Source organism: Delphinus delphis, chromosome 9, assembly GCF_949987515.2.
Source record: "Delphinus delphis chromosome 9, mDelDel1.2, whole genome shotgun sequence".
Taxonomy (NCBI): Eukaryota; Metazoa; Chordata; class Mammalia; order Artiodactyla; family Delphinidae; genus Delphinus; species Delphinus delphis.
Window position 1 is genome coordinate 95,469,630 of NC_082691.1, and position 24,105 is coordinate 95,493,734.

The following is a 24,105-nucleotide window of genomic DNA, read 5'->3' on the forward strand; positions in this document are numbered from 1 at the left end:
ACGATAATTACAAAAGTCAAAGTAAAATTTGTATGAGCTCCACTACACCCACCAGAATAGCCAAGGACTGACAATATCAAATATCGCTGAGGTTGTAATGAGATGGGAATTCTTACACCCTGCTGGTGTGCATATTGGTACAACTTTGGAAAACATTTTGGTATTATCTACTAGTAATGAAGATACACACACCATATGTATATAGTAACAGCAGTTTCACCAAAACCATGTCCTTTTCCTCCTAGGCACACAGGTGGTCTACATTTCCCATCTCCCTTGCAGTGTGGTGTGGCCATATGACTAAGCTGTGACCATGGGGACATAGGATGAATGACGTAAACTACTTCCAAATCTGGCCCATAAAAAATAATCCTCCATAACCCTCAATCCTCAATTCTCTCTCTCACCTTTTACCAGCTAGATATTAATGCCAAGATGACCTTAGAAATGACATTAAAATGACAGAGTGTTTAATAACAGAGTCACACCCCTGCCCTCTCTCACCTCTGATAGGTTCTAAGGCAGCTAGCACGACAGTTGCTGAGACACACACGCGTGCACACACACACACACGCACACGCTTATGCTTATCTCAGGCTGGTTAGGACTCACATTGCAACACTTCAAAACTCAACTTGGTTGCAGCTTCCTCTGGAAATTCATTACATCCTCAGTATGAGTTAAATACCCTCTGTGCAATTTTTATAGCACTCATGCTTTTAGTAATTAGGAGGCAATTTAAGATAGTCATTATGAGTACCAACTCTAGATCTGCTTCTATCTGGGTTTGAATATCACCTTTTTATTTTAATTTTTATTTTTTATTGAAGTAGAGATTACTTACAATGTTTCAGGTATATAGCAAAGTGATTCAGATATATATATATAAACACACACACACGTATATTCTTTTTCAGATTGTTTTCTGCTATAGGTTATTACAAGATATTGAATAAAATTCCCTGTGCTATACAGTAGGGCCTTGTTGGTTATCTATTTTAAACATAGTAGTGTGTATCTTTTAATCCCAAATTCCTAATTTATCCCTCTCCCACTCCTGTCCCCTTTGGTAACCACAAGTTTGTTTTCTATGTCAGTGGGCCTATTTCTGTTTTGTAAATAAGTTCATTTGTATCACTTTTTAGATTCCATATAAAAGTGATATCATATGTGAATATCATCTTTTTTATCTGTTGTCTGTATGACTTGTACAAGTTATTAAACCTCTGCTGAGTTTCCTTTCCTCAGCTATAATGTTGTCACATTAAGACACAGTTAATGTACTTAAGGACTTAGGATCTGGTATCAGATAACTTAGTTTTGAACCCCAACTCTGTCCGTTACTAATTTTGCCAACTGGAGCCAGTTACTTTATCCCTCTAGGCCTCAATTTCCTCATCCATAAAATGGGAAAATACTTAAATTACACAATTGTTTAAGGAATAGGTGAATTAATATGTTAAGCACTTAGAACAGAGTCTGACGTATAGTAAGCGCTCTGTAAGTATTTGTTCTTGCTGTTATTTTTGGTGTTTGTAGAAGCTATTCATGGCAATTCCAGGGTGTGTGATTCTCATGAGAAAAGGAGACAAAAGGAACTGAACTCTACTTCTGAGGTCTCTCGCACTGGGAGGGAGGGTCATACATCAAAAGTACTCAGTGTATAAAAAGGTGATAAAAGTGGGGAAGCACCATGGCGGTGGCCACACTACATAGGTGAGAGAGACAAGGGGAGATGTCCAGCAGCTACCATTAAGAGAGAAATGTTGGGATCAGGGAAGACCTTAAGAAAGGTGTCTGTGGAATATAACGTGTAAAATTTCTCCATCTCCCCTAAAAGAAAAATCTATGATATTATTCCAAACTTGTGATCACATTGGTATTTTATTGTTTTTAGGTATGCTTGTTTGGATGCTTTTTAAAATATATGGACATATAGGGCTTCCCTGGTGGCGCGGTGGTTGAGAGTCCGCCTGCCGATGCAGGGGACACAGGTTCGTGCCCCGGTCCGGGAGGATCCCACGTGCTGCGGAGCGGCTGGGCCCGTGAGCCACGGCTGCTGGGCCTGCGTGTCCGGAGCTTGTGCTCCGCAACGGGAGAGGCCACAATAGTGAGAGGCCCGCGTACCGCAAAAAAAAAAAAAAAATTTTATATATATATAGACATATAGAAACAGGTTCCAAGGCTGTCAGTTCCATTTAGGTTAACCCTGCAAAAGACTTAGTAGTCCTCAATAAACAGAAACTATTATTAGTGCTGATCATGACCTACTAAATTTGTTATTTTGACTCTTCTCCCCCACTACACTTTGTCATATTCATCTCTGCATGTCCATCATCTAAAGCCTCTCTGTAATGATAGGTACTTAACCAATATTTGTAGAATGGATTATCTGAAGGGATTGGGACGATGATGGGTGGAGAGACGGATAGATAGAAGAAAGGATAAATGCTGAGATTGTTCACATCAACTTTATGGGGAAACACCCTAGAATGGTTGGCCATGGAAGGGAAAACGTGTGCTTAGAGTGGGCCTTGTATCTACCCGCTCTGGGACACTCCGTTTGGGAGGGCTCACTGGGGCCCTGTCCTTACCAGTAGGCAGTGGAATCGCTAAAAGCTCAGGTTCTAGAACCAGAAGGCCTGTGTTCAAATTCTGGCTCCATCAAAAGATGTATTCACAGTAAAGTTAATGATGTGAAGACTCAGGGCCCCTCGCTTACAGCCTCTTCCAAGGTCCTGTATCTGTATTTCATATGTGTAAGCCTGTACTCTGCTTCTGAAAGAGGTTCCCGATACTATAAAACAAAACTTCCAGATTCCACAAAACCTGGATCCAAAATTGGCTCTACCAGGTACTGGCTACGGGACCTGGGCTCAATATATTTACCTGCTATGTGCCTCCACATCCCCACCTGTAAAACGGGATACAACTGGAAACCTACTTTATGGGGTTGTTATGAAGATTAAGTGAGTTAGTATATGTGAGATACTTAGCACAATGTCATGCACACAGTACTTGCTGAATGCGTTGTTGGCTTCTATAACTCCCTTGTTTGGTCTTAACTTCCTCTTTTTTTTTTTTTTTTTTTCTGTCCGCGGGCCTCTCACTGTTGTGGCCTCTCCCGTTGCGGAGCACAGGCTCCGGACGCGCTGGCTCAGCGGCCATGGCTCACGGGCCCAGCCGCTCCGCGGCATGTGGGATCTTCCCAGACCGGGGCACGAACCCGTGTCCCCTGCATCGGCAGGTGGACTCTCAACCACTGCGCCACCAGGGAAGTCCTCTTTCTTCCTCTTTCATTGGTCATCTCAACTTCCTCTTCCTTCTTTCAGCACTGTCAGGTCCAGGATCACCTTTCTCTTTGCAAATTTAGCCTGTGGCAAACCTGTCCCTAATCCTTAATCCCTTCCCCTTGCACTTGAGCACATTTTCACTGTGAGCCTCCTGAGTGGTTTACAATCTGATTTCATCAGCCTCTATTCGGTTTCTTAAACTACTATACTTGTTCATTACTTAAAAGACATGACAATTTTGGTTTCATTTTTTCCCTTTAGGAGCCATCTGCTAGCTTGGCTTTCTGAACAATAACATGGAGAAGAAGATGGCATTATCCTCAAACTTTTTTTTTTTAACATCTTTATTGGAGTATAATTGCTTTACAATGGTGTTAGTTTCTGCTTTATAACAAAGTGAATCAGCGATACGTACACATACATCCCCATATCTCCTCCCTCTTCCGTCTCCCTCCCACCCTCCCTATCCCACCCCTCTAGGTGGTCATAAAGTACCAAGCTGATCTCCCTGTGCTATGTGGCTGCTTCCCACTAGCTATCTATTTTCCATTTGGTAGTGTATATATGTCCATGCCGCTCTCTCACTTCGTCCCAGCTTACCCTTCCCCCTCCCCGTGTCCTCAAGTCCATTCTCTAGTAGGTCTGCATCTTTATTCCTGTCCTGCCATTAGGTTCTTCAGAACCTTTTCTTTTTTTTTTTAAGATTTCATATATATGTGTTAGCATATGGTATTTGTTTTTCTCTTTCTGACTTACTTCACTCTGTATGACAGTCTCTAGGTCCATCCACCTCACTACAAATGACTCAATTTCATTTCTTTTTATGGCTGAGTAAGATTCCATTGTATATATGTGCCACATCTTCTTTATCCATTCATCTGTCGATGGACACTTAGGTTGCTTCCAGGTCCTGGCTATTGTAAACAGAGCTGCAATGAACATTGTGGTACTTGACTCTTTTTGAATTATGGTTTTCTCAGGGTATATGCCCAGTAGTGGGATTGCTGGGTCGTATGGTAGTTCTATTTTTAGTATCCCCAAACTTTTGTCATAACATTTTGAAAACACTCGTACATACCATCTACAGAACTGTGGCCGCTAATTAGATTCTATCTTGCCCCTGAAATATTGATCTTTTCAGATATATGTAGCCCCATGAATATTGACACCTCTGTGTCAACTGTGGAACCGACTTGGGACACATAGATTTTTGCCTCATGTATTTGCCTAGTTCCTGATTTTAAGCTAAACCCAGTGAAAACGTAAAAGAAAACATGGTGTTGCAAGGTTTGCCTGATATTCTTCATCTCCATCCAGATCTTTTCTTTTAAAGGAAGTTTTTTTGTATATACATTTATTTATTTTTGGCGGAGTTGGGTCTTTGTTGCTGCTTGCGGGCTTTCTCTAGTTGCGGCGAGTGAGGGCTACTCTTCGTTGCGGCGTGCGGGCTTCTCGTTGTGGAGGCTTCTCTTGTTGCAGAGCACAGGCTTTAGGAGTGCAGGCTTCAGCAGTTGTGGCTCACGGGTCTAGAGTACAGGCTCAGTAGCTGTGGTGCATGGGCTTGGTTGCTCTGCAGCATGTGGGATCTTTCCGGACCAGGGCTCGGACCCATGTCCCCTGCATTGGCAGGTGGATTCTTAACCACCGTGCCACCAGGGAAGTCCTCCATCCAGATCTTCTATGCAGTTTGGGTAGCAGTTGAGGAAACTATGCTGTAATGATTAATGGGCTTAATGGCTCTCAAACCACATCACTTTCCAGAACAGATATCCATTGCTGCTTACATCAGAATTATTTAACCAATGTCTGAAAACGTTCACATCAGGCTAACATACCCAGGAGTCCTATAATCAAACATATGTGATGGAATGAAAGACAAATGATGGTCATTCATACTGGTCCTTAAGTCATCCTCACCATGTTCCATTATTCCATGACCATCAATTTCTATGATGTCCTTGACCAATACGCGACCCCATCACTTTAAAAAAATAATAATTTTTAGGGCTTCCCTGGTGGCGCAGTGGTTGAGAATCTGCCTGCCAATGCAGGGGACATGGGTTTGAGCCCTGGTCTGGGAAGATCCCACATGCCGCGGAGCAACTAGGCCCGTGAGTCACAACTACTGAGCCTGCGCGTCTGGAGCCTGTGCTCCGCAACAAGAGGCCACGACAGTGAGAGGCCCGTGCAACGTGATGAAGAGTGGCCCCCACTTGCCGCAACTAAAGAAAGCCCTCGCACAGAAACGAAGACCCAACGCAGCCAAAAATTAATTAATTAATTTTAAAAAAAATGATAGCCCCTCCCCCTACACTGTTTCATTTAAAAAATAATAATTTTTAAACTAAAATAGAGGTAAATATCATTATGTAGTGCCTTTCAAAATTATGCTCAATAGGCAATAATCTGTCTTACATCCCAGGACTTTACCGCATCATAAAGTAACACTGAAACATCCTGAAGCCCAGAGAAATAGCACTGAGAATTCAGCCCAAGGTGCCTAAGTGGTATATTTTCTCCACTCTTCATCAGCCCTTCCCAGGTGAAATGTCTGCTATATCATGTGTTTAGAAACCGATTTCAACGCAAGGTTTCAAATATACCAATTCACCAATATGAATTCCAACCCTTTCAACATATATTATCCCTTTCCAAACACCAGTTGTATTAGGGTTCTCAAAAAAGAAACAAAACCAACAGGGTGTTTGTATATAAAAAGAGAGATTTTTCTAAGGAACTGAATCAGGTAATTGTAGAGACTGGCCAGTTTGAAATCTACAGGGCAGGCCAGCACACTGAAGACCCAGGGAAGAGCTGGTGTTGCAGGTCAAGTCTGACGGCATTCTGGAGGCAGAATTTCCTCTTCGTTGGGGACCTTAGTCGTTTCTCTAAAGGCTTTCACCTGAGTGGATGAGACCCACCCACATTAAGGAGGGTAATCCGCTTTACTCAATGTCTATTGATTTAAAAATAGCTCACAGTGACATCTAGACTTGTACTTAACCCAAAACTAGGTACCATGGTCTAGCCAAATTGACATACAAAATAATTCATCAAATTAGCCGTGACCTGCACGATACATAAGATTTGTCATGTGCACTGAAGGTTCTGAAAACTGCAGTTCCCTGCCGCCCTATGGGAGAACATAGATTCAATAGATTCTCTCAACCCATTGTCAGCTGCACCTTTTGGAGCACTGCCTTGAGAATATGCTAGAGGTGTGTCCTCAAGGATGTGGCTAGTCCTTCAAAGGGAGTTAAACCGCAGCAAGGAGCTCTTCCTGGATTTTCCCACATGGACACTTCCTAGATTCTTTTGCCTTACTTCACTGATCTCAGCTAGCATGTCCCTCTGATGAAAATTATTCAAGTAAATAAGAGAAGAAGCAGGTGTAAAGAAAATTACAACACTGGAGAATGTTTATGAAGGAGGGCCACTGTGACCAGGGCGAGGTGGAATGAAAGCATTGTTCTTGAGTACATGGAAAGGAAACAAAGAAGAAAGCATGTGATCACAATAATAGTTGAAGTTATAAGTGAGGAATGACATGAATAATGTCAGGTGCAAAGGAATGAAAAGGGAAATGAAGGGGTAGAATAAGCAGGCAGAGCAATGAATAAAGATATATTCAGGGACTTCCCTGGTGGCACAGTGGTTAAGATTCCACCTGCCAATGAAGAGGACACGGGTTTGAGCCCTGGTCTGGGAAGATCCCACATGTCGCGGAGCAACTAATCCCCTGCGCCACAACTACTGAGCCTGAGTTCTAGAGGCCACGAGCCACAACTACTGAAGCCCACCTGCCTAGAGCCCGTGCTCCGCAACAAGCCACCGCAATGAGAAGCCCACGCACCGCAATGAAGAGTAGCCCCCACTTGCCGCAACTAGAGAAAGCCCGTGCACAGCAACAAAGACCCAACACAGCCAAAAATAAATTAACTTTAAAAAGAAAAGTAAGCATTTGTACACACACACACACACACACACACACACACACACACACACCCCAAAAAAAGGCAGGATAGGAGGGTTTGTGGGTGGAGCCCAAGTGAGAAGACCAGAAGTGGAGTCCGGTTGCCTGACATAGCTTTGCTTCTTCTCTCCAGAAAATACGATCATACCAGGGAAGGCTCAAGTTGTGTCAAAGGAGAATATATGCCCTTCTGACGTGGAATCGTACCCCTCCACTGGTTATGAAGTTTGTGTCACACGCATTGTCATCATACTCTGATCTGGAAAGTCTGCTATCCCTGCGTTTGTAGGCATCTGTGTGGACAGTAAAATAAACTTCCTACTGGCTTCGCACTGTCCTACCTGTGCTCTTTCCCCAAAACTTAGTCCTGTATCTGCTTAGACACCCCAGGGTTCTAAGGCACTGGAATTTCAAGAAACCTTCTCAGATATAACACATGAGCATTCACTCCCTAGCAAATGAGGAGAAAGAGAAGACAGGAAGTATTCTCACCATTTAACATAGGAGGGGAAATGTCCAGAGAGAGAGAACTGTCCCTAGGGCTAAAATTAAGGGTAGAACTGAGCAACGGTTCTAAGTTTCCCTCCTGTTTCAGTCCAGTTATATCCTGCTGCCCCTCTCAGTTATCTGAAAGTTCAACTCATCTGAAGTCCTAAAATTATCACATCTTATTCCTCTTCAACTGGTGGCAGGGAAAAGACTCACAGAAGTTCAGGTTTGCTAGGCTCCTAACCATGATGTCCCTTCCCTGTGCCCATGCTCTTTCCTCACAATAAGACAAAACTCAGAAAGCAAGGTGATACCAATTGTTAGCGGGCAATGAGGGGTTATGAGGACCATTCGGCGCTGCTAGTGGGAGTGCGTAAATAGGTGCAGCTATCTGGAGAACCACCTGACATTACTTTAATTATGTACATACCTTCTGACCCAGCACTTCCACAACCAGAAGTGATGGTAAGAGAGACCATTTTGATCCCTGGGCCAATCTATTCTAGCTATCAAAGACAAAGTAACATTGAATGGCCATTGTTTCCAAACACATGCCACATCTTGAAGGACATCACCATACCCCTAAAGAATATGACTGCCAAGTCATTTCCTTAGCGGCTCATTTATGAGATTTTTTTCCTGGCATGCCATAGGGCCAGTAGTTTCCTGATAATGCAATTAATTTGAGAAATCAGTACATACCTTGATCATGTGTCCCTTGCGGCAACTTTCATTTAAAAATTGATTCCATTGATCTAAGAGATATTAGATGGGTCTAGAAATCAGATACTCTGTGAGCTCTCAGACAGTGATGCTGGCTAAGACACTGCACGCAGGAAAGAGATCCGTATCTAGAATATGTATCATTCTCAGTAAACACAAGACACTGCCCGCTCAAGAGTCAAAAGGATCCAGTGTAATCATTATTCTATCAAGTGGCCTCCTTGAGAGACGGTACTCAATTAACGGTCTCAGTATTTAGTCTGCTTTTGAAAGGTCGGCAGCTGCAACATTTAAATCACTTATGGTAGGAAGTGTATTTTTTTTAATTTTAGCATATACTTTATTTTTTTTTTATTTTTATTTTTTTTCTGTCCGCGGGCCTCTCACTGTTGTGGCCTCTCCCGTTGCGGAGCACAGGCTCCGGACGCGCTGGCTCAGCGGCCATGGCTCACGGGCCCAGCCGCTCCGCGGCATGTGGGATCTTCCCGGACCGGGGCACGAACCCGTGTCCCCTGCGTCGGCAGGAGGACTCTCAACCACTGCGCCACCAGGGAAGCCCTATACTTTATTTTTTATTAAAGTATAGTTGATTTACAGTATCATGTAGGTTTCGGGTGTACAGCACAGAGATTCAGTTATATCTATTCTTTTTCAGATTCTTTTCCTTTACAGGTTATTACATAATATTGAGGATAGTTCCCTGTGTGATTTTAGCATATACTTTAACATCTCAGGGCATGAGTCAATGTCAATGTCAATGGCAGTGATAGGAAGTGCTTATTTAGTAAAAATCCCCACCTCATTAGCCAGCACACAAGCACTGGAGCAGCAGAGGACAGGAGCTGGCTGACATCCATAGAACAGGTCATCCTACCCTCTAATTGTTCAGCGTCTGCTCTGTGTCAGATCCTTTGTTACAAGCACTAACGTGAGACACCAAGAACCAAGCATTCTGTGTTCACATCCACTGGTTCTTTCGATGGCTCTCCTCCAGACCTGCTGGGTCAGATATTCTAACCTTGTTCCTCCCAGGCCCTGGACCAACCAGCCAAGAGATTTACCACTGCTCAAGAGCCCATGGTGTATCTTTACTTCAAGTCACTTTTCCTTCCATACAAAATTGATGACCGGGTATACTGCTTGTAGCTTTGCCCACTGAGAATATTCTCCCCCAGCTGTTTTCCTAGAGTACCCCTGAGTGAAGTTCAGGCGTGCCAACCGTCTACCTTTAGCTCACAAAAACAAACCGAGCCAACTAATCTGTGAAGCACACCTGGGTTTATTTCCTCCGAAACCTAGATATAGGAACTCCCCCACCCGTGAGGCTGTAGGTCCAATCTGAAGGGGGGGATTTAAGTGCAGCCAAAGTAGTTGACATGGGGTATGAACCACGTGTTTCTGTACCATAAGCCCTCTGGAGCCAGTTGGGTCCAATTTCAACTGTGCTATTTCCGTTGTATGAAGGATTGCTGCTGTACCGACTCAAGTATATCATTTGTGGGCCTCCCAATGCCTAAGTCACAAGAGGGAACTCTGGTTTCTTAGTGTTTCCTGATCAGGTATTGGGTCTCTATAATGCCCAAGTGCAGCTTTTCAAATAATTAGTTTTCTGCTGCAGAGAGTATAGTTTGCTCCAGAATGCTATCGGTCTGCTCTGCAACTCTCCTCCTCAGGCTTAGCAGAGACTACACTCAGGGTCCTTAATCTACCACAGATCTCTCTAGCACCACAGGTTCTACCAAGCAGTATGGCCAAAATAAAGGATTTATATTAGCTCGGGCGGCCATAACAAAATACCATAGACTGAGTGGGTTAAACGACAGAAATTTATTTTCTCACAGTTCTGGAGGCTAGAAGTCTGAGATCAGGGTGCAGGCATGACCAGGTTCTAGTGAGGGCTCTCTTCCTGCCCTGCAGCCACCTTCCCGCTAGCACATTTTTTTTTTTTAACTGTTTTACTGAAGGGTATGTCTTCTGGGCTTTCTCAAGCAACCATGTCTCCTGATTCTCTGGCCTTATATGATATATCCATTCTGACATGTCCACCTCCCGGAGTCTTTTTTTTTTTTTTTTTTGGCCGCATTGGGTCTTCACTGCTGCACGCGGGCTTTCTCTAGTTGCAGTGAGCGGGGGCTACTCTTTGTTGCGGTGCACGAGTTTCTCATTGGGGTGGTTTCTCTTGTTGCGCAGCACAGGCTCTAGAGCCCAGGCTCAGTAGCTGTGGCACACGGGCTCAGTAGTTGTGGCTCGCGGGCTCTAGAGCACAGGCTCAGTAGTTGGCGGCGCACGGGCTTAGTTGCTCCGCTGCATGTGGGATCTGCCCGGACCAGGGCTCGAACCCGTGTCCCCTGCATTGGCAGGCGGATTCTTAACCACTGCACCACCAGGGAAGCCCCTCCTGGAGTCTTCTGAATCCTTCCCAGATACTCTGGCCAGACAGTTTGACCGTATCCACATAATCTTTAAGTCACCACATCTCCAGACTTCAAGGAACCATACCAGCAGAGTTTCAAACTGCTTACAAGTATCCTTTGCCAGAAGGCCTCTATGGTAGGCAGCTTCCAAGATCCCCAATGATCCCTGCCTCGTGGTATTCATGCCTTTGTGTAATCCCCTTCACTTGAGAGTGGGCAGGAACTATGTCTTGCTTCTAACTAGTAGAACATAGCAAAGGTGATGAGATGTCAGTTATCAACGAAGGTCACATAAGATAGTGATTTAAACCTTGCTAATAGACTCTCTCCCTTGCTGAGTTAACGAAGCAAGCTGCCATTATGGAAAGGCCCACATGGCAAAGAACTGAGCATAACCTCTAACCAACAGCCTGGAAGGAACTAAGGCCCTCTGTCCAACAACTCACAAGGAACTGAATCCTGCCATCAACTACACATGCTTGAAAACAGATATTCCCATAATTGAGCCTTCTGACGAGAACTGAGTCCTGACTGACACTTTGATTGCAGCCTATGAAAGATCCTAAAGCAGAGGACCTACCTACGCTGTGCCCAGGATTCCTGACCCACAGAAACTGTGAGATAATAAATGTGTGTGTGTTTTAAAGCCATGACATGTGTGGTCATTTGTAATGCAGCAATAGATAACACACCCTCTATGTCAACAAACTCTAACCTTATACTCTGTCTTCTGTGGTACAAGACAGTTAAAAGCATTTCCACACATGTTCTCCTCATTCCTGCTGATAGACACTGCCAGCGCTTTGATGAGTAATCCTTCCTTCCCAGAACAGAGACAGTCCTTCTTTGCTTGGGCCAAGCTGATACTGACTCTATAGTTATTGGCTAAAAGCAATGAAGAGATGTAGAGGTAGATTTCAAGAGGAACAAGGCGAAAACATCCATCTCAGGTGCATAGTCTCTAGGCAAAAGGAGTCTGCTCTTTTCTAGCAAAGTTCAGAGGTTCAGGGTTATTTTGGGGTAAATGTTCTCATTTGCATCTACCCAAATCTCTCCATCCCAAGTCTTAGAATCCATTCACTCCTTGTGAGTATCCTGACTTTATCATAGGAATCTTGCTAGGGTTGTGAATCCAGTTCTTTTAAAATCTGCAACCATGACAATAAAATCTTGGGCCTGATTTTCAGTATACCTGATTTTCATTAGGTGTACTGAAAATTGCAAGAGATGAGGATCTCTTTAAACTGCTCTGAACACTTTGACTTTGAAATCATATGCTGAATTAATCATCAACTTTCTTGACCCTGTCACTTCTTCTAGGTTCCTATGATCAGTAACTACAGGCCAGGACTTCCCTGGTGGTCCAGTGGTTAAAAATGCCTTCCAATGCAGGGGACGCAGGTTCGATCCCTGGTCGTGGAACTAGGATCCCACATGCCGCGGGGCAACCAAACCCACATTCTCTAGAGCCCGCATGCCACAATTAGAGAACCCGTGTGCCGCAACTACTGAGCCCACGTGCTCTGGAGCCCGTGCCCCACAACTAGAGAGAAGCCTGTGCGCCACAGTGAAGAGCCCCGCGTGCCGCAACTAAGACCCAATGCAGCCAAATAAATATTTAAAAAAATAACTACAGGCATCCAATGCCACACCCTTACAATTACCCTCATCCACATATTATTCAAACACTGCCTATACAGCATCCCAACCTCCCAAAAGTTAAAGTCCAAATATTTTAATGCTACAGTAGGCCAGGAACTATCTTCATCTCATTTAACACTGACAGTGGAGTTCTTGTTGCCCTATAGCAGGTGGGTTGATACAACTCTGGAATCTCACCTTAAGCGAGGAACTGAGATATGAAATAGGAGGAAGAAAATACAGAGTGAGCTGATGAATAGGTTTCAACTGTGGACAACTGGAACCCAAGTATGCTCCAATCATTGAAGTTGTCCCACTTGAAGGACAAAGAGTTGGGGTCTTTTTCCATTGGTTCCCCTCCACTGTTGGCTGATAGCTGTTTTCCCAGAGCATTAACTCCCAGGCACACTGTGCCCCTGCATTCCAAGAGATCCTCCAAGGGTCAAGTTGCAGGTGTCTGCAGCAAGAAGCCTTAGAGTTACTGCCAGTGTCTTGTCCATATCCCTCGGATCCTACCATTTCTGTAGGTGCTGAACAATTCCATCCACCATTATCTATATATGTAGGGGAAACTCAGTTTTTCACCTGTGTAGGGAAAAATCCAGACGTTTCCTCCTCTGTTTTTCTCCTGTGCGTCTCCTTTATTTTTACACTACTACCACACTCACACAGAACGCTTCTGTCACCAAACGTGCGGGGGTTTCCCCACACCAAGCAATTCTCTGTGACACCAGCTGGGAGTCCTACAATTCAACTTAATACGGACACCACCTACTCAGAGATAGAATCCCATCTCACAGGTTAAGGGATCAGTTCCACCAGATTCTCCCACCCCAACTTCAGATGCCAATCACAAGCCCATGTTGCCACCTGTGCTTCTGACTGATCTTCTATCAATCAGAGGTTCAATTAATTTGCTAGAGCAGCTCACAGAACTTAGGAAAACAGTTTACTTATGTTTACTGGTTTATTATAAAAGGATATGATAAAGGATACAGATGAACATTCAGATGCAAGAGATGTGCAGAGCAAGGTATGTGGAGAGGGGTGCAGAGCCGTCTCCAGGGACCACTCCCCCAGCACCTCAAGTGACCACCCACCTGAAAGCTCTCCAGACCCTATCTTTGTGGGTTTTCATGGTGGCATCATTACATGGGCACAATTGATTAAATCATTGGCCATTGGCTATTGATTCAACTTCCAACCCCTCTCCCCTCTCCAGAGGTCATGGCAGGTGGGACTGAAAGGGCAAGAACCACGGAGGACCAAATATATTATATAATTATATAATATATTATATATGAGAAATGCATTTTCATCTAAATGACCAAATATATTTTTCTTCTAAACCACAGTATTACAATCTGTATCTCTGTGCTGGTAGGTTTTTTCCAGAAATACAGAAGACCACTCCGCCCACACACACGGCAGCCTGGAAGCGCTGGGTGGGAATGCGAACTCTAACGACCCCGAGGAGCAACCTTCAACCAGTGACCGATGGAAACTGACACAGATCACCTGTGCTCTTAAGCCTCTCTGGGGGGTCATAATTATGAGCGCCCGCCTTCAGGATTCAGCGTCTGTCTTCCACTGTGGTAACTGGCTTCATAATGACCCTTTATTACATTCCTCTGACTCTATTAATAACCACACTCCCTTGCCTATGTTCCCTAAATTTTCCAGAAAGCTAAAAAATACTTCCATTCAAATCTTCATCTCAAAGTCCGCCCGAGGGGGAACATAAACTAAGGTAAACATTTCACTGTGTTAAAGAACAGTGATGGATGAGGACAGATGACTAGAAGACCAACAACAACTCCTAGGAAGGAAGGGAAGAGAAAGAAAACTGTTGCATCACATCAGACAGTTCCGCCATAAAATGGTTCCAAAACATTTTGACGTGACTCTTTCGGTGTCGCCGCTGGAGCTAAGGTCACATTTTTATGGGACCTAACAACAAAACAAAAATAAAACACTAAAAGTTTAGTCATTTATTAGGGTCAGAAATGGGGTGAGGGTTAAGAGGAGAAATCATTTTGAAGAAAAACGATGTAAAACCTGGAGCCAAATCGTTACCCAAAATGTACACATGAAAAGGGCCACAAATCACAGAAACGAAATACCTGCAACACCCAACAATATCAGAACCACGCAAGAATTCTAGTTCTGGACCGGGAAGCCAGGGGTCCAGGAAACGAGTGACGTAAATGCTATAAGACTGCTAGACGGGGACAGGTGACTACTGAGGGGGGAGAGACTCCCGGGATCAAGATGAAACTCCAAACCCAAACTGTGAAACACATATAGGAACTAATCATCAGGGAGTTCCCTGGTGGTCTAGTGGTTAGGACTCAGCCCTTTCACTGCGGAGGCCCAGGCTCGATCCCTGGTGGGGGAACTGAGATCCTGCAAGCCACAGGGTGCAGCCAAAATAAAAACAGAACAAAACAAAAACCCTAATCATCGGGCAGACAGTGTCAGTTAAGCGAGATGAATAAACTCTACAGACTTCCTGTTCAAATTATATCTACAGTCAACGATACTACACTGTACACTTAAACATTTGTTAAGAGGGTACATCTCAAGCATTCTTGCCACAATCAAATTAATTCTTTTTAAAAAAGAAATCAAATGCCAACCTATTATTAAACTAACAGAACTATCTTGAAAGAGGCAGAGTTTTCTAAAGAGGCGGAAACGAAACAATAAGTGCTAAACAGGAAAAATAACCAATGAGAAACCTTGCAAATACATATATGTACTCACCGAAGTTTTCAAAGTGCAAAGGAACTGTGAAGTTGACTCAATAAATTAAATATTTGTAAATTAAAAGACAGTGTTGAAGAATTCATCTAGTGCTACAGAAGAGCTCTGTAAGTGTATCAATTTATGCCTTTTGCTCCAGGACCCTGTCCAATTTAGCGTTTGTCCCATATTTTAATTTTTTGATTATTTGCATTAAAACATGCCAGGATGGGCTGAGTACTTTCACTTTGTATTCCGACTTCTGCCAAGGTCTTCTGGGCATAAGTCACAGTAGAAAGTGAGATGTTCCACTGAAAACCCAGCCGGCTATTCCCTACAGTTTCCAGAAATAGCAGGACTAATACCTCTTTTTAAAGGACAATATCCAGGGAACTTACTTCGAAAACAAAGTGTACTCATAAATGAGTGGCTTGGGACCACTGGCTCCTCCCAGCCTTGAGTGGCAGTAGGAAAGAAAACAACGCTGCTGCTCTTGCCATCTCCACCGGGCAGAGCGTGGCTCATGCTGCAGCATGAGGTTTGCAAGCGGGCTTCAGGCCACCAGGTGGTGAGAACAGTAGGGGGGCAATGAGAAATTATAGCTTAGGTGCAAAGTGTACAGGAAACAGAAGCTGAGCAGCTCTTTCATGGAGCAAGTAGAGAGGCGTCTGAATGCTCCTGCTATGGTACTTGTGTCATTTTTCTGTCCAGTATAAATTTATGAGTACTTATGTATTATTTGACTTTGTGTATGTGTGTGTGTGTGTGTGGTACGCGGGCCTCTCACTGTTGTGGCCTCTCCCGTTCCGGAGCACAGGCTCTGGACGCGCAGGCTCAGCGGCCATGGCTCACGGGCCCAGCCGCTCCGCGGCATGTGGGATCCTCCCAGACCGGGGCACGAGCCCATGTTCCCTGCATCGGCAGGCGGACTCTCAACCACTGCGCCACCAGGGAAGCCCAATTTCTCCTTTTGCTCCTTCTCATCAGTCATACTTTAGATATGTTTGAATCTTTTTTTTTTTTTTACGTTGTGTTTTATGAGCATTGCACACAGGAATTCTTATTTTCTAGGTGTTTTCCTGGCTCGCTTGTGGGTAATTTGAGAGAAGGACTTCACTATCTAGTCACTCAGCTAACTTAGCCAGACTCCATTTCCATTAACCATCTTTAGCAGAGTTACAGTCATATGATGTTTTTCTTTCTCCTAGGAGAAAACAGCACTAAAAAAATCATGGCAAAATAACCTGGTAACTTTTTTTTTTTTGGCTGTGTTGGGCCTTCATTGCTGCACACGGCCTTTCTCTAGTTGCGGCTAGCAGGGGCTGGTGGCTTCTCTTGTTGCGGAGCACGGGCTCTAAGCGCGCGGGCTTCATTAATTGTGGCACGCAGGCTCAGTAGTTGTGGTGCACAGGCTTAGTTGCTCGGCAGCATGTGGGATCTTCCTGGACAAGGGCTCAAACCCATGTCCCCTGCATTGGCAGGCGGATTCTTTACCACTGTGCCACCAGGGAAGCCCCAACCAGGTAACTTTTAAAGAACTGGAAGCAGAGGCCTGGTAACAGAAGCATCTTTAAGACTCACCTCCTACCACTCGGGCTTCTGCTTCATCTTAATCCAGCAGCTCTGGCTGTCTGGCTTCCTCTTCTTCAAAACTAACGTTTCCCTGATCTAAGCTGTCGTAGTGGAATTCCTCTCCATCCTCCCTGCTGGCGTCTCCCTCCTCCTCTCCAGGATGCATTGAATCAAATTCCCCCCTGACACGTCGTCGGTCAGAGGCTGGACCTCCTCCGCCGGCTCTCCCCCGCCGATATGTTTGAATCTTTGATGAACTACTTAATAAATGAACCTAAGTTGCCTACAATTATGCTGAATGTTTTGGTAAGCAATTTCTGTAAATTTTGATTACTTTTGTGGAAAATATACACTGTATAATCAAAAGATTAAACAAATGGCGCAAAAAAAGTTTCAGCCTATAAAGGTTTTAGTAAATTACAATGATTGAAACGCAACTTAAAAATAGGAAAACACTGTCATTTAACCCTACAAAACTAAGGGAAAAAACCTAAAAACTAAACCACGTGTACTCAATAGTACAGAAGATTTAATTTCAAAACTTAAAAATTATTCTTTAGAATATCTCAACTTCTAAAAAGAATATTTAATAGAGTTAATATTTTTGATTGGGTAAGTGTATACTCACCCAATGAAATAAAATAAATACCCTCAGTGAAATAAAATTAAGAAATGGAATCATGCAGAATTTGCATTTTGTGGAATATTCAAAGAATTATGGACAGAAAAAAAAGTATTTGAGTTTTGTCTTATAAAATATTTTGAAGAAACCCTTTCTGAATGGAAGATAAAATATTTACATAATTCACTACCAAAAAAGTTGGAATTGAGAATATCCTCCCTTTAACAGAATTTGCTAATGCTCAGCATGTACTAATTATCTCAGCATCTATAAAGACTATTTTCTTAATATTCAGAGGAAAACCAATTGAAGGTGTCAACAATTTCAAATGTATTAGCCATAAAATGCAACTTCAAATAATATTGCAGGCAATTTTATGAAGATAAGAGAGATAAAAACATACTGAAATATATATTATTCAGAAAAATACCAGTGACATAGTATTAGAAATATATATGACTAATAAGTTCATTAAAGTACATGAATATACAACAGGAAAATTGTTTATGTTATTTTTAATATTCAGTGAATCAATACAAGGAAGTAGTTTTTATTTTGCTTTAGAGATCAAGGATAGGTAGTTTTTAGAAAGACTTTTTTAAAACACTTTTTGGGACTTCCCTGGTGGCACAGTGCTTAAGAATCCGCCTGCCAAGGCAGGGGACACGGGTTTGAGGCCTGGTCCAGGAAGATCCCACATGCCATGGAGCAACTAAGCCCGTGCGCCACAACTACTGAGCCTGAGTGCTTAGCCCACGAGCCACAACTACTGAAACCTGCGCACCTAGAGCCTGTGCTCCGCAACACAATGAGCCACCACAACGAGAAGCCCGTGCACCACAATGAAGAGTAGCCCCCACTCGCTGGAACTAGAGAAAGCCCACGCGCAGCAATAAAGACCCAATGCAGCGAAATATAAACTAATTAATTAATTAATTTTTTAAAAAGTCTGCGAGACAGTTTTAAAGATATTATTGCTGAAAGTTTTCCAGTTTTTAAAAATATATAAAATATCATATCTAGAGCCCCTTCTGAATGTCAAGCAGGACAAATTTTAAAAATAATTATAGTCCAAACTAGACACATAGTAGAAAAAAATTCAGTAAACCAAAGAAAAAGAGATCATCGTAAAACTTACCAAAGACACAATAAAAAAGGATAACTACTAATGAATGACAGTGTATTTCTCATCAACAATAATACCAGAAACAAGAGACTGACAAATCCAAATATTTAAAGTGCTAAGGGAAAACAGGTGTCTCTTTTACCTAATCAAATTCTCATTAAAATAAGAGCAAAATAAAAATATATTCAGATATACAAAAACCAAGAGAACCCTACTCATGCAGGAACAGTCATCTGAAGATTAATAGATAGCTGCTGAAAATCTTTACCAAAACATATAAAGACCAAATCAGAGAGGCATGAACTTACAGGAAATAGACAGTATGGAAGATGGAAACTTGAAGAGACAATAGTAACTTCATGCATATAGCAAGAGATGGACATTATTATAAAGGAGCATTCAGAGGGGAGAAAACGACACAAGGAATTTTAAAGTATTATAGTGAAAATGAAAACACTCAATGGAATGGTTGGAAGACAAAGTCAAGGATACCTCCAGAAATGAGAACACAATGCTAGAGAGATGAAAAAATTTTAAAGGCCAACATTGAACATTAGGAATTCAGAAGAGAGAGAAGAGAGAAAACAAAGTAAAAAGAATCATTAAATAAATGATCAACAGATTGCCCAAATTGGAAGATGTAATTTTCCAGATTAAAATCCCAATCCAGTGGGTAAAACAGGCATGCAGCAAAGAATATCATGAAACGAAAATTCAGGACACTATGGACAAAGAGAATGTATTTCATAATTCCAGAGAAAGAAATGTAAATTAAACGCAAAGGAACAAGATTGGGGTTAGACTCCTCAACAGTAACCGTGGAAGCTGGAAGAAATTCCAAGGGAAAACGTATCCCAACGTAGAGTCCTATTCACAGCCATACCATTAATCAGGAAGTTAGAATAAAGATATTTTTAACATGTAAATTTGAAAAAAGAAAAAAAAAAGGATCTCCCATGCAAACTGGTGACCTAATACAAATAGACAGCCAGTTATTTCTCCAGCAAAAATGAATTTACAGTATTCAGGATTACCAAAGAATTATAATTCAACGTCTACAACCATGGTGAGCCACGTGTAAGCCCCCCACAAAAATGGAGAGGATAACTCTTTTATAGCGGGGTGGGGGGGTGGGGGGGGAGGAAGTTAGGAGGGCTATAGTAAACAGAGTCCTTGGCTTTTCATTGGCTGAGTTGTGACTGCCTCTCATTGACTAAGCTCTTGCCAAGAAAGAAGAGGAAGTCTTTCTTCTTCCTGTTGGGCTCTGCTATCATCATGGGGTATGCGAGCGCCCCCTTCTGGCCTCCTGACTCTATTTTAATTGAGGTTTCTCTTCATTAATTTTTACAACCCTTTCTCAGGAAGCTATTGGAGTATGTGCTCTGCCAAAATAAGGGAGTAAACCAAGAAAGAAGAAAACATGGGAACCAGGAAAGAGAATTCACCGTAAGACAGAGGCAAAGAGAATCAAGATAATGAGTAGGGGAGAGTCTAAAACGGCAGGTGTGAGCAAGCCTAGAGAGAACCAGTCCAGATTGGAGCAGGTAGAAAGGATCAAGGAGATGTGTCTACAAAATATAAAACACCTGATGTAACTGAGCATATTGAAAAACATGTGGAAGTTTAGGGTCAAATCTGGAATGAGATGGTGACAAATACATAAAAAACTAAGAAACAAAGTCCCTTTTCATTGTTCTAAGGAGAACAAAAATATGCATGTGAAACAAAAAGTAATCACAGGGTATCACATGGCTCAACTACAAACTGTATTTGCATTGTCATAATAATGTAAAACTTGAATATCATTTTAACCAATGTTATAAATGTATGGGCAGCATGAAGGTTAGGAAGTATCTGTGAGAGAGTGTGTGTGTGTGTGTGTGTGTGTGTGTGTGTGTGTATACTAAGCTGGGGTGTGGAGAATGAAATAGAGATAAATCCTCAACTTCCAAACTGGAAGTCAAAAAAAATGCCCAAAACTGGGGGAAAAAAATCAAGAGGTAGCAGAATAACTAAGTTATTTAGAGACACGGACAAAAATATCAAATAAAATAAAGGATGGGACTTCCCTGGTGGCGTAGTGGTTAAGAATCCGCCTGCCAATGCAAGGGACACAGATTTGAGCCCTGGTCCGGGAAGATCCCACATGCCACAGAGCAACTAAGCCCATGAGCCACAACTACTGAGCCTGCGCTCTAGAGCCCACAAGCCACAACTACTGAGCCCACATGTCACAACTACTGTGCCCACGTGCCACAACTACTGAAGCCCGCACACCTAGAGCACGTGCTCTGCAACAAGAGAAGCCACCGCAATGAGAAACCTGCGCACCGCAATGACGAGTAGCCCCCACTCGCTGCAACTAGAGAAAGCCCGCGCACAGCAACGAAGACCCAACACAGCCAAAAATAAATAAATAAGTTTTTTTTAAAAATTCATAAAAGAGATGAAAATGGCTTCCTCTGAGTAGGGGAAATGGATGGTGAGGGAAAACGGGGTTTTTTGTAAATGAAAAACCATGTAGAAATATGATTCTTTAAACTATGTGTACATTGAGAAAAACTAAACTAGGGCTTCCCTGGTGGCGCAGTGGTTGAGAGTCCGCCTGCCGATGCAGGGGACACGGGTTCGTGCCCCGGTCCGGGAAGATCCCCCGTGTGCGTCCGGAGCCTGTGCTCCACAACGGGAGAGGCCGCAGTGGTGAGAGGCACGTGTACCGCAAAAAAAAAAAAAAAAAAAACTAAACTAAAAAACGTGACCTAATTACATTATTTTTTCCTGTGTCAAGGTAACTGTTTACAAGATCACTAAATGAGATTAGCTGTACCAGGAACAAAGAGAGGCTGATTTATGGTCATACATACTATACATTAATCTTGGCCTCATCCGGCCAGGGCCCTCTACCCAACCACTGTAGGCAACTTGATCAGTAAACATACAGGCTGACTCAGTCAGAGGCCTACTTAACATGAAAAAACATACCATGCCATTAAGAGGAAACACCTTTTATGCCTGTGATAGCTATAAACACTGATCTTCTCGAAGGTAGGGCCCCTGTGTTTCATTTCTGTATCCCACGTGCCTGGAATACAGCACGCGCCCAAAAACGTATCAATGTGTGCGTATTCTACCTACGCAAAAACATTCTCAAAGAGGAAATCATAAAGTTACAAAATATTTAGAATCACGTGACAATGTACTACACATCAAATTATACAGGGTTCATGTAACATGGTACTTAGCAGTAAATGATACACTTCTTTGTTGAAAAAAATAAGAAAAACTGAAAATCAGTTTGTTAGGTGTTCAATTCAAGAAACTTTAAAGAGGTGACAAAATAAAACTAAAGGAAGATGGAAAATTATATTAAAGATAATTGAAGAAGGGTGGCGCAGTGGTTAAGAATCTGCCTGCCAATGCAGGTGACACGGGTTCGAGCCCTGGTCCAGGAAGATCCCACATGCTGCCGAGCAACTAAGCCCATGCGCCACACCTACTGAGCCTGCGCTCTAGAGCCCGCGAGCCACAACTACTGAGCCCATGTGCTACAACTACTGAAGCCCACGCACCTAGAGCACGTGCTCCGCAACAAGAGAAGCCACCGCAATGAGAAGCCCGCGCACCACAACAAAGAGTAGCTCCTGCTCACCGCAACTAGAGAAAGCCCGTGCACAGCAACGAAGACCCAGTGAAGCCAAAAATAAATAAATAAAATAAATTAATTTTAAAAAAAGATATTGAAGAAATTAATGCAACAGGAATCAAGGAAACAATGGATGATATGCAAAACCCAAAACTGAATGTTCAGGATAAGGGTCGTATATCTACTTAAACAAGCAAACCTCTACACAGAAAGCAACAAGAAAAGACACAGACAATATGAGAAAAAAAAAAAGGATGGAATAACTATAGTACAGCAGAGATTTACTAGGTGAGGTTTCCAAATCTTCAAGGAAAAGATAATCCTTACTTTAAATAAATAGTTTCAGGGCTTCCCTGGTGGCGCAGTGGTTGAGAGTCTGCCTGCCGATGCAGAGGACACGGGTTCGAGCCCTGGTCTGGGAAGATCCCACATGCCGCGGAGCGGCTGGGCCCGTGAGCCACAATTACTGAGCCTGCGTGTCTGGAGCCCGTGCTCCACAACAAGAGAGGCCGCAATAGTGAGAGGCCCGCGCACCGCGATGAAGAGTGGCCCCCGCTTGCCACAACTGGAGAAAGCCCTCGCACAGAAACGAAGACCCAACACAGCCATAAATAAATAAATAAAGCAAAACTGTCAACAAGTAAAAATAAATAAACATTATTAAATAAATAAATAAATAGTTTCAGAGACTAAGAGAGAAAGCTACCCAACTCATTTTATGAAATAATTATGTCCTAAACAATGACAGTACAAGAAAACAAAGTTAAAAATAAATCTGAGGTAGTAGATGCAAAAATTTAAATAGAATATTAATGAATTGAATTCATCAGTATATTTTTAATATATTATGATTCTAGCAAACACTGCTAGTTTTTCTTCAATATTCATTTTCCTCTATCCAATGTAAAAGAAGTTTCAACCAGACACATAACTACCTACAAACAGATGGCATTTCTAAGCCTCCTTTGCAGACAAATGTTGCAATATGACTAAAGCCAGCCAGTGGTATGCAAGAACTGCTACTCTGTAGTGTATGGGAGTCTTACTTCAGGGTCATGTCAACCTCTTTCGTCTCTTCTTCTTTGCCCTTCTTCTACACTACCACCCTGACAGCAGATGCCACCGCCTTGAATCTGAGGCTGAAGGCCACACCCTAGAGATGGAGGAGCAATGACCTGAAAGAAGCATTGTCCCTGAGGACTTGGTGAAGCAAAGTTACCGTCATCATGGACCACTTAATCACCGCGGACCAGACTTTAATATAATAGAGACTAAAGCTCTATCTTGTTTAAGCACTGCTTGTTATTGCTGTCATTGTTATTATGTAACCAATGACTTTAGATAATTACCATTAAGAACTGTAAAATGTCAAAAAAGGTTTTCTTTAATAGCATATCTGAACCAATTATAAAATACAACTAAAGGGCTTTTATTTGGTGCAAAATGTTTACGATTCCTTCTTTGCTTTTACAAAAAATTTTAAAACAACATATGTAGAAATTAGATATATAAAAATACTGAGTACAGTGGTCATTGCTGTGTCATGGAATTATGAGTCCTTTTTATTTAAAATGTTCTATATTTTTCATATAAAAATCATTATTAATATAAAAACTATAATTGACCACATAGTATATTTTCATGGAATCTCAAGTAAGCAGAGTTATAGCATGCACACTGGGGGGAAAAGAAACACAGAGCTTATTACATGATGAAACGGTCATGGTGACATGAAGGAAACAAAAATCTTAACAAAATCAACCATGGGGATCTCTAGAGTGTAATAAATTTGAAATGTAAATCCTGATGATCTTGTAATAATCAGTCTAGATTACCACTTGCCTCTGGATCTAGTATGATAAAA

At 42.5% G+C, this 24,105-nt stretch overlaps 1 pseudogene; it reads left to right on the forward strand.

Annotated features, from left to right (window-relative positions):
- The first annotated feature begins 1,693 nt into the window (after positions 1–1,693).
- LOC132430560 (taste receptor type 2 member 39-like) overlaps positions 1,694–24,105 on the forward strand; it is a 29,082-nt pseudogene continuing 6,670 nt past the window's right edge.